The sequence below is a fragment of the Capra hircus genome, chromosome 14 (genome assembly GCF_001704415.2).
Source record: "Capra hircus breed San Clemente chromosome 14, ASM170441v1, whole genome shotgun sequence".
Taxonomy (NCBI): domain Eukaryota; kingdom Metazoa; phylum Chordata; class Mammalia; order Artiodactyla; family Bovidae; genus Capra; species Capra hircus.
In genome coordinates, this window is record NC_030821.1 from 24,021,167 (window position 1) to 24,042,258 (window position 21,092).

The 21,092-nt window shown below is 39.6% G+C and overlaps 1 protein-coding gene across 2 annotated transcripts in view; it reads left to right on the forward strand.

Moving 5' to 3' along the window:
- Positions 1–21,092, forward strand: part of OXR1 (oxidation resistance 1) — a 461,155-nt gene that overhangs the window by 167,678 nt on the left and 272,385 nt on the right. The window lies entirely within an intron of this gene.

A 21,092-nucleotide genomic window follows, 5' to 3' on the forward strand; every position in this document is an offset into this window, starting at 1 on the left:
TGAGTTGACTTTTTCCAGAGAAATATTAAAAAAGTGGAAAAGCAGAGCAGATTCTTATTTTGGGGAGGGTGGATACTCAGGAAATTCCAGGGGAAAAACCTGAGGTCTGATTAGCCTTGCCATCAGAGCTCTTGCCGCATGACCTTGTCACAGGTGGAATTCCTCACGCTGGCTCCCGGCAGACATGCATACAGATTTCTCAGAAGGCAGGTTAGGTGGTCTGATATGCCCATCTCCTGAAGAATTTTGCAGAGTTTGTTGTGATCTGCATAGTCAAAGGCTTTGGCATAGTCAATAAAGCAGAAGTAGGTGTTTTTTGGAACGTTCTTGCTTTTTCGATGATCCAAAGGATGTTGGCAATTTGATCTCTGGTTCCTCTGCCTTTTCTAAATCCAGCTTAAACATCTGGAAGTTCACGGTTCATGTATTGTTGAAGCCTGGCTTGGAGAATTTTGAGCATTGCTTTACTAGCATGTGAGATGATCGTAGTTGTGCAGTAGTTTGAGCATTCTATGGCATTGCCTTTGGGATTGGAATGAAAACTGACTTTTTTTCCAATCTTGTGGCCACTGCTGAGTTTCCCAAATTTGCTGGCATATTGAGTGCAGCACTTTCACGGCATCATCTTTCAGGATTTGAAACAGCTCAATTGGAATCCCATCACCTCCACTAGCTTTGTTCATAGTAATGCTTCCTAAGGCCCACTTGACTTCCCATTCCAGGATGTCTGTCTCTAGGTGAGTGATCATGCCATCATGATTATCTGGGTTGTGAAGGGTTTTTTGGTACAGTTCTTCTGTGTATTCTTGCCACCTCTTCTTAATATCTTCTTCTTCTTGGTCCATACCATTTCTGTCCTTTATCAAGCCCATCTTTGCATGAAATGTTCCCTTGGTATCTCTAATTTTCTTGAAGAGATCTCTAGTTTTTCCCATCCTATTGTTTTCTTCTATTTCTTTACATTGATTACTGAGGAAGGCTTTCTTATGTCTCCTTGCTATTCTTTGGAACTCTGCATTCAAATGGATATATCTTTCCTTTTCTCCCTTGCCTTTCGCTTCTCTTCTTTTCTCAGCTATTTGTATGACCTCCTCAGACAACTGTTTTGCCTTTTTTGCATTTCTTTTTTTTGGATATGAAAAATTAGCACAGGTGGAAGGAGTATCTAGTGTTGCTACTGTAATTTTTTTATTCTTGGTGGTAGTGTTGTGATTGTTTTTACCACCCTCCCTTTATAGTAATAAAATTTTAGGATTTCTCTAAGAATTAAATCAGATAGTCCAGGTGAAGTTAATGCATCTCATTCAATAAGCATTAGCTACTATTGTTATTGATTATGTACATTTTCAGCTATAATGTGCTGGTGTATGTATAATTCTCATGTTGGCTGGGATTGGAATATTGTCAGAATAAAAGGGAGTGGAAGCAAAGTCATGTAGAAAGGCCTTCCATAGGATTAACACATAATATTTATTTCTGTATTTAAGTTCATTGATGACACTAACCTTAACACAGTAACTATTAGTAGCAGTATACATAAGTGACCTTGTTGTATAAATAGGGGAGAACAGTTTATTGTCAGTGTATGAATTTTATGTAGCAAGCAATTCTGCAAGGATTGAGTGCAACCAAAGGAGCTCCTCATTTGGGGGCTTATAATGTTATTTCACATAGCACAATGGCAAACCCCTAACCAAATTATCATTAAGTTTGAGTCCAAGTAGATTACTTTTTACTGTATTCTGTACTTTAGGTCACCTCAAATCATCAGAAGTTGATGTTTGGAGAAAAAAGAAACATTAATTCACACTTGCAATGCAGAGTAAAAGGATAATAAAAATATCTCATAGTTGAATTCTTTCATGTCTGAACAGTAAGTAAGAAAATTCTTGACAGAAAGCACCTATGGGAAAAAAAAAAAAGCTGAAGCACCATAATTGGTTGAAAGAGACTTTTTGTTTGGAGATTAAAACTTGACTAAATTCAGAGAAAGAATAATTTAGGATAGGGATGGGTGTGAAAGCATAAGAGGTTGGTCAGTGGTCCCTGATGCCTTTGAGCTAGTCAATAGTTAAATTTAATATAATCTATATGATTAATGTTAAAAAATAATTTGATTATTAGAGAAAACTGTTATGTAATTTTCCTACCGCTTATTTTTTGTTATAAACCCATTATAACTTTAAACAGTGAGAAAAAGTTTTCTTTCAAGTGAGGGTTAAAAATTAGAATTAGTTTCTAAGAAAAGTTAAAGAATACATGTGTATGTGTATGTGAGTGTGTGTATAATTCAGAAGTAGGAAATTAGATATTCTACTGCATTTAAATAATATATGATACTTTTAGTTCCTTATCTAATTTCAGTCTTATACTTTAGACAAATTCTAGATATTCTTTATTGAATATAAATAACAATTAAATATCCACTTCCTCAGAAGAGAAGAAAAAAGGTGACTTTTCTCTAGATTGATCACTTTTATAACTCCATCATAACTTAATATTGGGCTTCCCTTGTGGCTCAGCTGGTAAAGAATCCACCTGCAATACAGAAAACCTAGATTAAAACATGTATTATCAATAATTAGCTTTTTTGATCTAAACATTTAGTCTGTACTCTGAATAGTACTATGTCAGTATATTTTATACTGTTCATTTCTCTAGGACTATGCTTGTTTAAATTATTGTTGGATGTTGATACCAACCATACACGGCTGAGGACTTAATGCATACTGCCATGCTTCTCTGCCTTTCGGAATCAAAAATCAAAGTCTTTCATTCACGTCCCATTGATATACTATATGCAATGTCTCATCTACCTAATAAGTCTTTATTATTCTCTCTAGTATAACTTTTGATTTTCTCATTACATAGTCTCAGCTGCTAATTGGAAGCAATTGCTCACATTGAATTCACATACTGGGCTGCCACATTACATAATTCCTGGGTACACCATTGTCCCCCTGGGATTGTGCAGTCCACAGCCTGCCTGCATACATGGCAGCCATGTATTACCTTCATTGCGCAAACATAAGCACATTAAATTTTTGATATTTATGTTTACTATTTAGAGCTTGCTAATTACTTCATATATGTTAGCTTTTGCATAAAGATCCAAGATTTACTTTCATGAACTCAGATGCTGTAAATTTAGTCAGTATTCACATTTGTTTTTTTCTGAAACTATATACTTCTTTCTGAACCACAGGAAGCACTTGAGAATATAAAGGTCTGTATTCAAGAATTTCATCACAAAAGGTTAAAGTTTCTAACTTGATTTAGAGAACAAACTTAAGAGACTTAACGGGAAATGTAAATAGTTTTGGCTGATTTACAGTGCAGTGTTTTCAGGTGTAAAGTTGGCTAGCTATGTAGGCGGAAGCTGTAGGAGTTGTGACAGTCAGTATATTACAACATTTTGCCACTTCTTGACTTTTCTACATTTTTAACAATCATTGTAGCAATGCCTTAAGTTTCTGGAATGCTCTTCTCCCACAGTAGTTTCCAAAGAGCTAATTTTTGTTCATTAATTACCAAACTCTGTGTGATAAGCAACTGAGAAGCGATGGGAAGACGATGAAGAAAAAAAGAAGCCCTAGAAGGTCACCTTGACTTTGTTAGCATTGCCCTCAATATGCAGAGGCAGCCCAGATAATTTGCTTCTCTGCATTATGATGTTTCTCAAATCCTCTTGCTTATAAAATTCAAATCTATTATAGCTATTTCACTCGCTCCATTTTTTTTCTCAATTCCTTTTAGTAAAGGCCTGATAGAAATAGGCCTTTGTATTTATTAGGTTTATGAAAAATAATAACTGCTCTGAATATACTAATGCCTTTTTTTAAAGGATCCTTTTAAACTTCTATTTCTTTTGTCCTACTGATGTCCTACTTTGATGAATGGACTGAATATTAGCTGATAATAAGCCATAGAAATGTTTCAGTCCCAGACCTTTTGAATGATAGTATTGCTTAATTCCTCCCTGTGTTTCTCATTTCCTGATCCAGATAGTGAATATTGGGAGTGCATGCATGGTACACATGATAAGCCCTCAGTAAACACTTGTGATGGAGCACAGTGACATGTGTTCCAACCCTGGAGGATGAACCCAGCTTTGTGTGTTTCCTCCATCAATCACTAGCTGTGTAAACTTTCACAGTCCCTTAAACTTTCTGAACTTTAGACTGCTCATAGGAATATAAAGTTCTTGCCTTGCCCATCTTACAAAGGGTTATGTGGATTAAATTATTTAACGTTCTTGAACAAATTTAGACCAGTAAAGTGCCATATGAATTTAAGGAAGAGAGTGATTGAATACTTGTAACTAAATTAAGGGGACAGTTATTATTTAAAAGCTTCCTTGTTTCAGGTCATTGAGTGAAATAAATTGGTGTCTCTGAATCTTACATAATCATCTCCATCAGTGTTAAGACAGTTTACCAAGTAAATAAAGATAAAAAGGAGACCATGTCTAGAACTAGGTAAGACTGATGAGGTGGTTGACAAAGGCCTCTCATTTCTTTGAAAATTTTTTATTGTGCTGATCCTAAGATAGGCAAATGGTTTAGCAAAATCTGGTTGGATCTTGGTGTCTGAAACAACTGGGCCATGGGCAACGTATAGAACACATAATGTAAAGACTGAACACTGAGTTGTCTTGGAAGACCCTGTACTGATGTTATGTAATGGTTTTCTTCTGCCTCCTCAATTCCACATGATAGATTAAAAATTAGGAGACTTTTAGAAACTTGCATTAAAGACTTCTAACAATAGGTAAAGGCTGGATACAAGAAGCATAACGAGATAGAGAAAGTTTAGAATGTTGTGCTTAGTTGCTCAGTCATGTCTGACTCTTTGTGGCTACATGGACTGCAGCCTACCAGGCTCCTCTGTCCATAAAATTTTTCAGGCAAGAATTTTGGAGCAGGTTGCCACTTCCTACTCCAGGGGATCTTCCCCACCCAGGGATCAAAACCATGTCTCTTGAGTTAGCAAGTTCTTTACCACTAGCATCACCTGGGAAGCCCAAGATTTAGAATATTAAGCCTTTTTTGAACATAAAAGGCAATATTGCCTAGTTCTTCAGTGAACTGTTTTGGTAGCTCTAGTAAAAATAGGTGACTGGCTTCCTTTGAAGTGATCGCAGCACTAGAAATTGAAGGAACATATGAAGTGTCTTTAGACTAGACAATAAATTTTTAAAAAGACCCATGGGGGAAAAGAGTACATCCAAATAGCTTTTGAGAAAGGCAAGTATAAATCATTTTTTACATGGAGCTACTCAATTTGCTACATTTTAACCTGTTTTATCTTATTTTGAAAAATATACCTAAAACGTTCACTTTAATAATCTGATCTCTATTAAGTCAAACTATCTCTCTTAGAATTATAATTAATTTACTCATTAATGCTTATATTATTCTTTGTCATCTTCCTCCTAATTGCCATGTGTATGAATTATGGGTAGATTTAAATAATTCTAATTTTCCTTTATGCTTATGATGCTTTTAGACTTCCATGAGTAGGATATATAGAAAAAGAAATTTGAGATGTTGTTGCCAGAAATTAGGGAAAGGATAATGGGCAAGTTAAAAATAAGGTGGACTTAACATTCATGGATGCCTTCATTTATTCATTAAATAAATTTTTATTGTATGCCAAATATGAGACAGACACCATACTGACAGTGTTAAGTGAATCATGGCTATTTAATGAGGAAAATACACACTGCAAAACAAATCTAGAGTAAGATCAGGGTGCCCCCATGGCTTCTCTTGTTACTGCATTTTGGTGGATGGTGTGTTAGTACAGGGGCTCTGAAGCACTGTTCCATGGGCATGCATGCTCTGAGCCCCCAAATTATCTGGAGGACAAGAGCACAGAGTGGGATTTAAAATACCTTCTGAAAGGTTCCAACCAGAGAAAATCATTTAACAATGAGTGGATAAGATAGTAAGGCAGTGTGGAATGCTAGTGTTTACTACTTTTTTGGGCTTCCTGGTGGCTCAGATGGTGAAGAATCTGCCTACAGTGCAGTAAACCTAGGCTCGATCTTTGGGTCAGAAGATCCCCTGGAGAAGGGAATGGCAACCCACTCCAGTATTCTTGCCTGGAGAATCCCGTGAACAGAGGAGCCTGGTGGGCTACAGTCTATGGGGATGCAAAGAGTTAGACATGACTGAGCAGCTAACACTTTCACTTTCTCAAGGGTTCCAACCAATTAAGTCTTTTAACAATGAGTGGATAAGATGTTGTGAAATACTGGGAAGAATAAGAATTAGGAATCAGAGGAAACTGGGCTCAGATTCCATGTGTAGCCCCTACAAACTCATTGACATTGAGAAGGCTACAAAGATTCCTGAACAGCTTTGTATTTTAAAGTAGGGATAAAAATACCTACTTCTCAAGCTCATTATGTAACATGCTGCATAGTTCCTGGCACATGGCAGGCAATTAATAAATATTAATTTCCTTATTACTAGATACTTTGATGGGTATTCAATTCTCAATATATCCATAGACTTAAATAGCCAAGAAAGTACTAAAGTCTTCTTCCTCATCTCTGCTATTAAGTGTGGAATTTGTTTTCTTCCCTCATTTGGATTTCACTTCACTATGGATCTTCTTTTCTAGGCTTCAAAGATTCTTTCAAATGAGCTGTGGCTTTATACATGTTAGAATGTGAAGGCATTTAGACCATTCTTTTAGTAATGTACAGAATGTGTCTTGCTGGTTTCCTTAATGCTTAGTTGTTGGGGCCTTAAATTACTATGAAGATAAAATCTTCACAGCTAATGAAACAGAATCAGTTCAGTTCAGTTCAGTCACTCAGTCATGTCCGACTCTTTGTGACCCCATGAATCACAGCACGCCAGGCCTCCCTGTCCATCACCAACTCCCAGAGTTCACTCAAACTCATGTCCATCTAGTTGGTGATGCCATCCAGCCATCTCATCCTCTGTCATCCCCTTTTCCTCCTGCCCCCAATCCCTCCCAGCATCAGAGTCTTTTCCAATGAGTCAGCTCTTCGCATGAGGCGGCCAAAGTACTGGAGTTTCAGCTTTAGCATCATTCCTTCCAAAGAAATCCCAAGGCTGATTTCCTTCAAAATGGACTGGTTGGGTCTCCTTGCAGTTCAAGGGACTCTCAAGAGTCTTCTCCTACACCACAGTTCAAAAGCATCAATGAAACAGAATAGGTGAAAGTATATAGAAAACTATCCAGAAATAAAACCATCACTTGGTCATCTGACACCTGTAGGAAGATGTAGTAGTAACAGGCTGTTCTAGTCACTGGGGACTAGGAAATAAAGAAATAAGATTGCTTTCTGATGGGTGAATGTAAAGCAACTATTATATATGAGCTCAGTCAACTAAGAAAGATTCGTAGAGCAAGAGTAAGAGAATGCCTGCCAAGCACCTCTTGCTCCATCTTTAGAGAGTGGTGATATGACACCTGAATCATGATTTCTTTTTTAAAAATTATGTCCCAATAATGCCATGAAAATAGCCATTAAAATCATCTACTTATTTCCATCCTCATCAGAAAGCTTCCAATTATAATTTGGTTATGAATTATTAGCTTGCATATTGTTGTTAATCAGTCACTCAGTCGAGTACGTCTCTGTGTGACTCCGTCGACTGCAGCACGCCAGGTTTCCCGGTCCTTCACCATCTCCTGGAGTTTGCAAACTCATGTCCATTGAGTCGATGATGCCATCCAACCATGTCATCCTGTGTTGTCTCTTCTCTTCCTGCCTTCAGTCTTTCCCAGCATCAAGGTCTTTTCCAATCAGTCAGCTCTTCACATCAGGTGGCCAAAGTAATGGAGCTTCAGTTTTAGCATCAGTCCTTCCAATGAGTATTCAGGGTTAATTTCCATTAGGATTGACTGGTTTGATCTCCTTGAGGTCCAAGGGACTCTCAAGAGTCTTCTCCAGCACCACAGTTCGAAGGCATCAATTCTTCAGGGCTCAGCCTTCTTTATGGTCCAACTTTCACATCCATACATGACTACTGGGAAAACCATAGCTTTGACTATATGAACCTTTGTAGGCAAAGCTTGCATATAGGCCAATGGAATATCTGGTCTACTCTAAAACATTTCTCATTATAAATTCATGGCCTGGCATTGTGATTTTAAAGTGTTAGTCTCTTGGAAATCTGATTACCTGTGTACTTTCTCCCATGGATGAATAATTAAATTTTCAAGTCCACAAGCTGCAGACCAGATATTGGGAAAGGGCAATGTAATCACAAGCTAAGGAGGCTAGTTTATCTGGAGAGCCAGCTACTTTCCCCAGACATCTTTGCCAGCACCTTTCCATTCAAAACTAAGCCATTCTATCCTGGACTCAACTAGAATGGCTGAATTCACACTTGATTTTCAAGGATCAGATAGAGAAATTTAGCCTCTTACTCTATTTATTAAAAATGCATAGTTAGAAAACCTATGGGACCTTGAGTTTGGCAGATTTTTTAATTTAGAACACCAAAGGCAAAATTTTTGAAAGAAAGAATTGATCAGCTGGACCTTATTAAAATTAAAATTTTCTATTCTATGAAAGTCACTGTCAAGAGAATGTATAGTCTCCTACAGATTTGAAGAAAATATTTGCAAATGAAACAACTGATGTTATAAAATTTATGAAGAAGTTTTCAAACTCAACAATAGGAAAATAAACAGCTCAGTTAAAAAGATGAGCCAAATCTCTTAACAGATACCTCACCATCGAGGATACACAGGCATCTGAAGATGCTCCATTTTAGACGTCATCAGGGAAATACAAATTAAAAGTACAATACAATGCCACTATACATCTATTAGAACTTTTAGAATTCAGAAAACTGACAATATGAAATGCTGATAAGGTTGTAGAGCAGCAGGAACTCTCATTCACTGCTGGCGGGAATGCAAAAGGGTATAGCCACTTTGGAAGATGGTTTAAAGGTTTCTTATAAAACTAAATATATTCTTACCATGTGATCTAAAGATCATGTTCCTTGGTATTTATCCAGAGCAGTTGAAGACTTATATCTACACAATACTCTGTACATGGATGTTTATAACAGCTTTATTTGTAATTGTCAAAACTTCAAGGTAACCAAGATGTCTTTCAGTAGGTGAATGGATAAATAAACTGTGGTACTTCCAAGCAGTGGAACCGAACTGTGCACTTAGAAGTATATATCACTCAAGAAAGAAATACAGAGATAGACCTTAAATTCGTATTACTCAGTCAAAGAAGCTGGTCTGAAAAAACTCCATACTGTATGATTCCAACTCTGTGACATTCTGTAGAAAGCAAAACTATGAAAGTAGTGAAATGACTAGTGGCTGCCAGTGACTGGGGAGAGGCAAAGATGGACAGACACGGAAGACTTTTAGAGCAGCGAAACTACTCTGTATGACACTCTGCTGCTGCTGCTGCTGAGTCGCTTCAGTCGTGTCCGACTCTGTGCGACCCCATAGACGGCAGCCCACCAGGCTCCCCCGTCCCTGGGATTCTCCAGGCAAGGACACTGGAGTGGGTCGCCATTTCCTTCTCCGATGCATGAAAGTGAAAAGTGAAAGTGAAGTCGCTCAGTTGTGTCCAACTCTTCATGACTCTTCGCGACCCCTTGGACTGCAGCCTACCAGGCTCCTCCGTCCATGGGATTTTCTAGGCAGGAGTACTGGAGTGGGGTGCCATTTCCTTGTCCGATATGATACTCTTAAGTTTGTCTAAACTCATAGAATGTATAATACCAAGAATGAATCCTAGTATAAACTGTGGACTTTGGGTGATGATGACATGTTGGTTTAAGTTCACCAGTTGTAACAGATGTACCCCTCTGGTGGGGTTTGTTGATAATGCTGGAGGCTCCAGGGAGGCAGTGCAGGGAGTATGGGGGAAGTTCCTGCTTCTTCTCATTTTTCCTGTGAACATAAAATTAAAGTTAGTTTTAAAAAATAGTGAGTGGGATGAATTGAGAGTAACATTAAATCATATACATTACCATATGTAAAATAGCACACGGAGCTCCACCCAGTGCATTGTGACTACTTAAAGGGGTGGGATGGGGTGGGGAGGTGGGAGGGAGGTTCAAGAGGGCAGGGACATACGTATACCTATGGCTGATTCACACTGTTGTACGGCAGAAACCAACACAGTACTGTAAAGTGGTTATCCTCCAGCTAAAAATAAATTTAAAAAAGAATAAAATAAAAACTGACTAATTTTAAAAGCATGAAATTTCAGTTTTTCCATTATCAATTAATTCATCATTAAGTTATACTAATTTATCGATTTAAATATCATTTTAGTTTGCCTGTTCATTTTTGGCAAAAATTTGCCCAAATAAGTGGATTTCCATTGTATTGAAAGTTATCAGCATTGTTTTACCAAGGAAAATGCTTCATCTTGATGGAAGAACGCAAAACACCTCCTGGCTCATAAACTGAATGATTTGGTTCAAAAATATTGCCTAACTGAATTTGAAGTCAGGAATTTTTTCTTCAGTCACTCTAGTTTTAATTCCATTTTTTAATGCTCTTGATAGACTCTAAATTCCTTCTTCTAAGTAATCTAAATATACTAGATAAAATCATTAATAGTAGACTCTGTCCAAAAGTCAACATGGGTAAATAATCCTTATAAAATTATAAATGTATTTTATATATAGATAATAGGCAATGCTATTTTTAAAGATTATTTCAAGTGATTCTTCTTTGTATACCTGTCCTTCCTAACATAGCATATTCTTGGATATATTCTTAGGTTTCTTATGGTACCTATGAAATTTAAATTTAAATATACTTATTAACCATGTGGTATTTGTGTGTGTATGTGTGTGAGTAATGTTATTCATGCTTTAAAAACAAGGAAATCCTACCATTTGTGACAACATGGATGGAGGTGGAGAACATTATGCTAAGTGAAATAGGCCATACATGTAAAACAAATAGTCTGTGATCTCACTTGCTTCTACTCTTTGAAGAATCTAAACTAGTACAACCTCAGAGAAGCAGAGAGTAGAATGATGGTTGCTAGGGTTGGAGGGAGGGAGAAATAGGGGGAGATTGGTCAAAAGTGCACAAAGTTCTTCATGATAAATAAGTTCTAGAGATTTAATATACAGCATGGAGACCAGACTTAACAGTACTGAACTGTATACTTGAAATTTGCTGATAGGGTAAATCTTAGGAAAGAAGAAATGAAGGGAGGGAGGGAGAGGAAGGGAAAGGAAAGGAAAAAAGAAAAGAGTAAGTAAAGTGATGGGTTAATTAGCTCGCTTTTGGTGATCTTTTCACAATGTATATGAATGTAAAAACTCAAATGGTACATCGTCAATATATACCATTTTTTTGGTCGGTTGCTGCTGCTGCTGCTAAGTCGCTTCAGTCGTGTCCAACTCTGTGCAACCCCATAGACAGCAGCCCACCAGGCTCCCCCATCCCTGGGATTCTCCAGGCGAAAACATTGGAATGGGTTGCCATTTATACCTCAGTAAAATCTAGCAGTCGAAAGGTCATCTTGACTTGCCCAATGGCTTTGTTCATAAGGAATTTCCTGTAGCATTTTCTTCCTCCTGGAGTTGTTACAGTAGAGTGTGTGTCCTTCCCTAAGCACTGACTTCAGCTGCCACAGTAACTGAAATCTAGTTTCCAAAATGGAGAGTAATGCCCTGTAGTCAAATGAAGCAAGAGATCTTTAACAGCTGAAGGACTGTGAACAATTCTGTTTACACAGCATCTCTTGCTGCAAATGCAGATATGAGCAAGAAGGGCGCTGCGTTCCTGAGCTGGGACGGGGAGTGAGTGGGCTTACTGAGGGGATGCCCTGTGTGCTTCCTTCCACAGGGAGTGAGGGAGACGCTGCCAGAGCGGGGCACCCTTGGGTCCTCTGACTGGCATGGCGTGTTCTGCTCAGCCAGAGGACAAGAGCCCATGAAAGCGATAGGGGAGCGAGGGAAGGAGTGTCAGTCATTTTCCAGAAGAAAATGGAGAGACAAGGAGGGGAACAGCCACTGTCAATTTGGAGGATAATGAGAGTGACCTTGACAGAGAGAAAAGACCTTTGTTATACTTAATCATCATTAAGAATGCATGGTTATATTCTCAAGAGAATGAATACAGAAGTACAGTCTTAGGGACACCACGTACACAGCCAGCCGCCTGCTGCAAGTTTCCATTTTGACACAGTATATATACAGCTGGCCTAGTGGTCATGTATGGATGTGAGAGCTGGATTATAAAGAAAGCTGAGTGCAGAAGAATTGATGCTTTTGAACTGTGGTGTTGGAGAAGACTCTTGAGAGTCCCTTGGACTGCAAGGAGATCCAACTAGTCCGTCCTAAAGGAGATCAGTCCTGGGTGTCCATTGGAAGGACTGATGCTGAAGCTGAAGCTCCAATACTTTGGCCACCTGATGCAAAGAGCTGACTCATTGGAAAAGACCCTGATGTTGGGAAAGATTGAGGGCAGGAGGAGAATGGGACAATAGAGGATGAGATGGTTGGATGGCATCACCGACTCAATGGACATGGGTTTGGGTGGACTCCGAGAGTTGGTGATGGACAGGGAGGCCTGGCGTGCTGCAGTTCATGGGGTTGCAAAGAGTCGGACACAACTGAGTGACTGAACTGAAGTGAACTGAGCCTAGCCATCTCCCTTTCTCTCTCTCCTCTCCATAAGCCCTGCGCAGGTTGCTTCTGCTGTAGCAGCAGCTCCACCCCAATCTCAGGTAATAGAGCCATTTAGTTTCCCAAGACAAAGACCTAGTCCTCGTTCTTTCCTCTTCTTATTTCTTCCCTTCAGATCCAGTTGGTCTCTGTTTTATGTCCCTTTCCTGCATTCCTACTGCCATGCTGTAATTTGAGCTCTTAACATTTTGATTCTGATCTATAGTATTATCCTCCTTGTCCATCTGGTTCTAATCTTGCCCCTTGTATTAGATTTCTGTTGCTGCTGTGACAAATGATCACATAGTTAGGGTTTGAGACAACATGAATTTGTCATGGTTACCAACACTCATCTGGCTAAAATTAAGATGGGAGCAGGGTTGCTTTCCTTTATGGGATCCCTAGTGTTACTGAACCAAACTTTGGTCCACTTGCCCTTGTGCAGTAAAGCCAGTCTGCTGATACTGGGCTGTGGTGAAAGAAAGTGTTCACCACACAAAGTGTTACCCTGCAACACTTATTGCAGGGCACCAAGCAAGGCGTTTAGGACTTTTAGAGCTCAAAATACCTAAACTCCGTGATGGGTTTCAGCAAAGCATTTTAAAGCTATGGTTTTCCAGTAGTCATGTATGGATATGAGAGTTGGACTATAAAGAAAGCTGAACACTGAAGAATTGATGCTTTTGAACTGTGGTGTTGGAGAAGACTCTTGAGAGTCCCTTGGACTGCAAGGAGATCCAACCAGTCCATCCTGAATATCAGTCCTGAAATCAGTCCTGAATATCTTTGGAAGGACTGATGCTGAAGCTGAAACGCCAGTACTTTGGCCACCTGATGTGAAGAACTGACTCATTGGAAAAGGCCCTGATGCTGGGAAAGATTGAGGGCAGGAGGAGAAGGGGACAACAGAAGATGATATGGTTGGATGGCATTGCCGACTCAATGGACATGAGTTTGAGTAAACTCTGGGAGTTGGTGATGGACAGGGAGGCCTGGCGTGCTGCAGTCCATGGGGTCACACAGAGTCAAACAGGACTGAGCTGACCAAACTGAACTGAACTGAAGGGAGGGTCATCCAGGGTATGTGATCAGCTCAAGCAGTTCTCTGCTTGGTTGATAGTGAGGTAGCAAGGTGGTGTCACGGGTGTTAACATTATCAATCCTCAGGCTCCAGTAATCTGGGTGAAGTGCTGGTGGTCATCAAGTCATTCACTTCTTCCTCTTGGTGGAGGTTTTGTCATACGTAAAACAACTCAGGAAATGTGTGTCAGATACTGTTATCTAGGTACCTCAGGAAAGAACTGAAGATTTTGCGACTGCCATATGGCTGATTTACTGTTTAAATTGTCACCAACTCTCCTGGCCCAACTGCTACTTTTGTTACTACATGTTTACATCCTTTCAGTTGTTAATTCTTGAGCCAGGCTTTTGTGACTCAGGAAACGCCTGTGGGTGCTCAGTCGTGTCCCGCTCTTGGCAGCTCCGTGAACTATAGCCCACCAGACTCCTCTGTCCATGGGATTTTCCAGGCAAGAATACTGGAGTGGGCTGCCATTTCCTACTGCAGGGCATCTTCCTGACCCAGGGATCGAACCGTCATCTCTTGTGTCTCCTGCATTGGCTGGCAGGTTCTTTACCAGCTGCGCTACCTGGGAAGCCCCAGAGGACACCTAGGAGACTGCAACTTTTCTACTAGAGGGAGGCAGGGAGAGGACATGGGGGAAAGGTCTGTCCCGAGAGGGCCCCGTGGGGTCCTCCTTGGTTACACTAGGGGAGAATCTGTTTCCTTGCCTTTTCATTTCCAGAAGCCAGTCATTTCGGCTCATGTTCTCTTTCCTCCATGTTCAAAGCCACCAACTTCTCTTCCCCGTTGGTCATTTGCTCCTATGATCATGTATCCCGAGACTATCTTCCTCTGTCTACCTCTTCCGTTTTTAAGGACCCTTTTCATCACATTGGGTGGGCCCACTTAGATCCAACATAATTTCCCCCATCTGAAGATACTTAACCACATCTGCAAAGTCCCTTTTGCTATGCAAGGAAGTCTGTTTACAGGTTTAAGAGATGAGGATTTGAACATCTTTGGGGGCCATATTCTGCCTACCACACTCCTTTTATCCTTCATAATCATAATCCTTCATAATTCCTCACCTTCATAATCACCTCCATGGTGGCTGAGAGCATTGACTTGCTTTATCAGATTCTTGCTTTATCAGATTCCACCTGAATGATGGTGTATCTGTACTGAACCTGTTATGAGTTTCTTGTCTGTAAATGAGTTTCTCTCTTGCTTAACATATTGCATAGATTATGGTACACATTCAACACTATTGTAGCTTTTTCTGATAACAGTATTGTCATCATGGCCATCAGTATCATGTTAATTAGCTGTTTCCTTACCTCCCTCTACATCTGTTAGCCTGTTTAGCAGATCCGCCCTGTCTCATTCAGATTATGTGTTTTGTATGTTCATGTTATATATTCTGAGATGGGGCCCCACAATATGTGCTCAACTCATTCATGTTTTTTAGTTCATTCAATAAATGACCTTTGAATAAAGTAATCAAGTAAAAGAGAACTATCTGCCTACTTCATAGTCTAACACACATATTGTACATGTGTCAAATGTCTTCTCATAATTCCCTAACTGCCTCCACTTTCGTGTTCTACGTTAAGCTAATGTCACTGGAGCTTTACTCCATGCTTCACATTGGTTTTCTTCTAGCAAATTTTGCATGTGTACATTATCTCAGATATGACCTTCTGGATTTCTGAGCCAACTATATCAAGAATTATGATATATTAAGGAACCCAATCTTGATACAAAAATATTCTCAAATCTTGCCTGTCTTTCCTAACTTTGTTTAATCATATAGAATGAATTAGAGAAAAACACTGATAGTTTTGTGCTTTTTTTTTCAAAAATTAGTGAAACAGTGAAATAGTTCTCCCTTTTCAGTTACATATACAATAAAATGCAGGTTTATATATTAATTTCCTGGACTTACAGGAAATAAGCTTGTTTTATTTATATTGAGAGTTTTTTAAAATTTCTCATGGTTTCCTGTTTTATTTATGTTCCTAATTAATTTAATGCATGAAATGAGACTTTTCATCTTGTCTTTTATCATCTGGGAAGAAGTGGAATTTGTAGATTCCCAATATAGTACTCCAGTTAAATTCGTATGCATAATTTCTTATTGAAATGACCAGATAGGTGTTGTTATATCACAATAAATTATAATTACTATATAATAATATTTTCAATGTAAACATAATTTTTAACCTAAAAGTTTTTGAAGTTCAAGTAAGCAGCAGTTTTGGATCATATTGAGTAAATATCTCAAATATTATGAGACCTTCCTGAATATTAATTCAGGTTCCTCTGGTTCTGTGAATGACTTGGAGTCAGGATGAAGGGCTCAGGGGAGTCCTGGAGGACCCCACCTCAGTGCAGCACCATCACTGGGGTGATTTTGAGAAACTGCCAGAAAAATTCATCATTGTAAATGTTCACAGGAGATAGATTACCTTTCATAATTAAGGCTATGTGCAATAAGTATGCACATTTTATGTCAGTGTATCTGACATATTATTTACTATCAGGCATAATTGACAGTAAATAAATATTTATTGATTGCTTAGTTTTTACATTTGAGGATGGGTATTGATAGTTCAGAATACTAAATAAACCAGTGATGATATAGACAACACAAAATATTATTTAGATACATCAGGAGAGTTATGACAGAATAATAATTTCAAAAATGTTCTATTATTAATGATAAAATTTGTTTCATCAAGCTTTCTTCTGTACTTAAGATGTTTGGTTTTATGAAAGATGCTTCCCTCTGTTGATTTAGGGTTATGTATTAAGATCCTTCTGTGCTCTATGATTTGCAGGAACTAATTTAACCTTTCCTGCAACATATCATTCTCACCTATCAGTTTTTTTTCATATATAACTAAAGTGACCATATAATTTGTGTGCAAACTGAAATACTTGAGAGAGAATAAGGACACCATTACTAATTATGGTAGGACAGCTGGCTCAAACTAGACTTTTCCAGGTGAACAGGAGATGTGATCACTCTACCGGGAGCCCTGTTTTCATTAAACACGGTAAATACTTCCTGAGTACTGGTGTGTGCAAGATACTTTTCTTTGAACCAAAGATACATAAAAAGGAATACATTTCCCTTTAATCAGCCTTCTCCTTCACCACCAATCAGCAGCATTCCATTTTGACACATTTTATTTATTTTCGCTTAAACAGTGTATTACCCGCCATAAAATACTTGCAAACCACAGAACAGTAAAGTAGAACACAGCTCAGTGCCCTGAGGAAGATTTGAAATGCTGTGAGGTGGAGAGGTTAAACAAAGCCTGTCTTACGTCTGGTAGGAGGCTGCAGCCTTTAAAAAGCATGCTCCTCCGGAGGGTGAGCCTGGAGGGACTGTTAGAAAGAGTGAAGAAGGAAGTGTAAGCAGGAGGCTCCCGGGAGCAGCTTTTCTGCCTGAGAGGAAGTCTTATGTCACCTTGGCTTGAAGAGGCGCGGGGAGCATGAGTCGGATTTGGTGAGTTTAGCCCTGTGTTGGAGGAGCTGGAGAAGCCAGCGCCATATGGCATTGTGGAGGGCTTTGTATGCCAACCTGAGGAATGTGTGCTTAATATGATGGTGTTTATTATTAAACAAATCATAGTCCCCAGTCCCTTCTCGTGTCCTGGGTGGCCTCTTTGTCTTTATACTGGCTGCTTATGTCTCATTCTGGGGTGATCATTCATTTTTCTCTCCCTTCCTTTCAGATCCACTGTCCTGGAGCCTGTGCTCAAAATATAAGCATCCTTATTTCTACAGATTCTAAATACAATGCCAGCAGACTTCCTCTAGCTTCATACCCTTAGGAAGAATTATCCTTTGGCCCAATTTTGCCTAAATAGCTGGCCTTGATTTTCCTTTCTTTCTTTTCCTTCCTGTCCCCAGTTTATCTTTGCTATCTTTTATGGGCTTCCCCCTCGTTTCTTAGTTGGTATTTTATTTTGGTTAATAGAACGGAAATCAATGCGCCTGTCTAGACATTCATTGCAGACAGACAGACAGACACACACACACACACAGCATTGTGAGTATACTGTTTTTCCTTGACCCACAGACACTTTTTTGTCTAATTTTAACTAATCTAAATAGAATGTATATTGTAACCAATGGATATAATTAATGCGATGCTGTATCTCTTCTTCCCAACCCCTCCCCAAAAGCTCCTATGAAATCTGTGACATTTTAGAAGTGTGAAAATATCAGTAGTGTGAAATTTCCAGTTTTCAAGTCTGTGGAAGACGGCGGAGAGGCTTGTTGAATTCCATGTCACACTCTTGTTATGCTCCCAGCCTGCCAGGAGCAGCAGTGTGGTGGTGACAAGCGCCAGTTCCACAGACACACCTTCTGCCTGCTCTGAATGTAGGTGACCTTGAGCAAGTGAGTCAGTATCTTCTCTTCATTCCTTGTCTGTAAAATGAGCTGAGAGGGGCACAGCTAGATTGACATGATTTGAGTGAATATTTAGAAAAATGATTAGCACATCCTGAGGTGTCTATGTGGTCATCCTTATTTTGTTGCCTCTGGATTTAACAATGAAAATGCAAATTTAAAAAGTGAAAAGTGGCATAAAACCATCTGGTTATATTTCATGAGACATAGGTTTTCAAACTTCCTGATCTCACTAATCTCAGGATTTTCTTCATGATGCCCCAGGCTGAAATAAATACCTAAAATTTTGTTTAGTAATTAAGTCGAAGCAATGGAAGAGTAGCCCTTTGTGCCCACTGAAGAAAGATGCACAACCTTAAAGTTGAAAATGTTTTACTTAGGGGACATACTGAGGACTTCAGCCCAGAAGACAAGCTCTCAGATAGCTATGAGAGACTTTTCCAAAGAAGTAAGGGAGAAAAACCAGGATATATAGGGGTTTTGCAACAAAAAACAAGGTAGTCAGAACATCGAAAGATTATTGTTAATTTAAAAAAACACATGCATTTGAAGTTAGCTTAGAGCTAGTCTGTGTATGGGAAGACGCAGGAGTCTGGGCTCATTTAAATCATTCCTTTGATATGCACCTTAAATATCTAGAGCCAGTATCCTGTTTTTTCCTTCATCCTGAGGCCCATCCGGGTACACAGTTGTCATTGTGTTCTCCTTGAAAATATTAACCCCCCCACCCTTTCCCCTTCCTTCTGTGAGTTTGCTGTGGCCCCTGAGGTATTTTAGGGCACAATTTAAAAGTGATAAGGCACTTACTTGTTTAGCTCTTTCCTCTGCCTGTTAAGCTGTTACCTCTGGGCTTCCCTTGTGGCTCAGCTACTAAAGAATCTGCCTGAAGTTCAGAAGACCACTGTTCAATTCCTGGGTCGAGAAGATCCACTGGAGAAGGGATAGGCTACCCACTCCAGTGTTCTTTGACTTCCTTTGTGGCTCAGCTGGTAAAGAATCAGCTCGCAATGCGGGAGACCTGGGTTCGATCCCTTGGTTGGGAAGATGCGCTGGAGAAGGGAAAGGCTACCCACTCCAGTATTCTGGCCTAGAGAATTCCATGGACTGTATAGTCCACGGGATCACAAAGAGTCGGACACGACTGAGCGATTTTTGTTGCCTATTATTCCATATGCATTCAGCAAGTGCTCTGTGCTACTGACTCATGACTTCCTCCTCTCCAAAATCTTTGATCCGTCTCTTGATGGAGTTAGCTCAGAAAGCGCTCAGAATAAAACCTAAGAAAGAAAGCTGCGGCTTCTTGTAAAGTGCTGTGTTGTGTCTGAAGGCCTCGGAGAATCTAAAGCAAAATGGGAAGAAAGAATGAGACTCGGTTCTCCATGGGTCCACTCTATCAATCACAGCTGCCCTCAAAACCTAGTAGTACCTGCTTTTATGGTTCCCTGGAGCTCCTTTGCAGGTGCACCAAGACGAAGGTTCTTGAAGGTCACCTGCACAATGATGTAGGTAAAAGGAAATCCTAATGTTTACTGTCCCTCCCCAGGCTCTGGGAACCAGCAGTCATACATCAGTGTCCATTCATCATCTTCCAGATGGTTCGTATGTTTTAAGTTGCCACCCACAGGTATTTGGGCTGGTTGTAAAAAGCTAAGTCTTTAGGGAAAGAAAGCATGGCCTCAGCAGACCTGTAAGCTGCCAGGCTAGTTAACCCCTCATGCGTTGTATATTATAATATTATAATTAATGTTTACCAAACTGTGTTGTCAGTGATTTAATAAAATTCTATTGTCAGTGCTTTAGCAATACCAGTCCAGACACCTAAACCGTAGAGTCTAGGTTTCTGAACACCTGGAGGATAGAGACAAGAGCTTTTAAAAATAATTTTTTTAATGCCTCATACATTTTTCCTACCTTCTGTAAAGATATAGTTACATATACTAAAGGAGCCAGAGTGGACCTTTGGGCCAAGTTACTTTTTACATTAAACTAATTAAAAGGAAATCTTTCTAAAAATCCATTATAAATTGTTCTGCATCACTGCATGCTATAGCTATAGATGCATATGTGGTCAGTGAGGAGCTTCAGGGTCATACCATGTTGCTGCTGTGTTACAGATTAAGGGAAAGCCTGCAGATATCTCAAGCTGAACACACATTTATTTGCAGTATGCTGCCTCCTTCAGGTTCAAACATGCACTGATTGCATCCACACCTCCTGGGTGCCTCGTCTGAATTCCTCCCCCAAGGGTGCTCCTCCGTCATCTCCTCTCATTTCTCCTCCTCTGCCCATTTTCCACACTCTTTGTTATCACTCTTTTCACATATCTGGAGACTCTGCACTCAGATGTGCTGTTCTTGCTTCAGGGATGTTACTGTCTTCCTGACTTGTACTTATTTTTCCTGGGGACTCAGCGTCTGCTGATGGAATACCAAGATTGTTTGTTTGTTCTTGCTCCTATGTTAGTGTTTACAGTCATTTTAGGAGAGGAGATTGAAAGGAAAATGAGAATAGGAATAAAGCAGTATAGCATTGCATTACCAAAGCGAGCTCTAATGAGGCAGTTTGAGCTAAAGGTAAGAACATGCTCTTTGAAGTCTGCCCTCCGTACCTGCTGTCAGACTCCAGCTCGTCTGTGTGGTGTTCATAGGATCTGGGCTGAGACACTCAGCCTCAGTTTCTCATCTCTAGAAAGGGCATGGTCATCCCTTAAATATTTACTATGAGAAATAAGTCAGAAGATGTTGAAAGAGTTGAGATCTCTGAAAATCATAAACACTGATTGGTTTTTATCATTAGTCCCGTTTTACAGATGGAGCATGGAGAAGGAAATGGCAACCCACTCCAGTATTCTTGCCTAGAAAACCCCATGGACAGAGGAGCCTGGCAGGCTACAGTCCACGTGGTCACAAAGAGTCGGACATGATTGAGCGACTAAACAACCACAG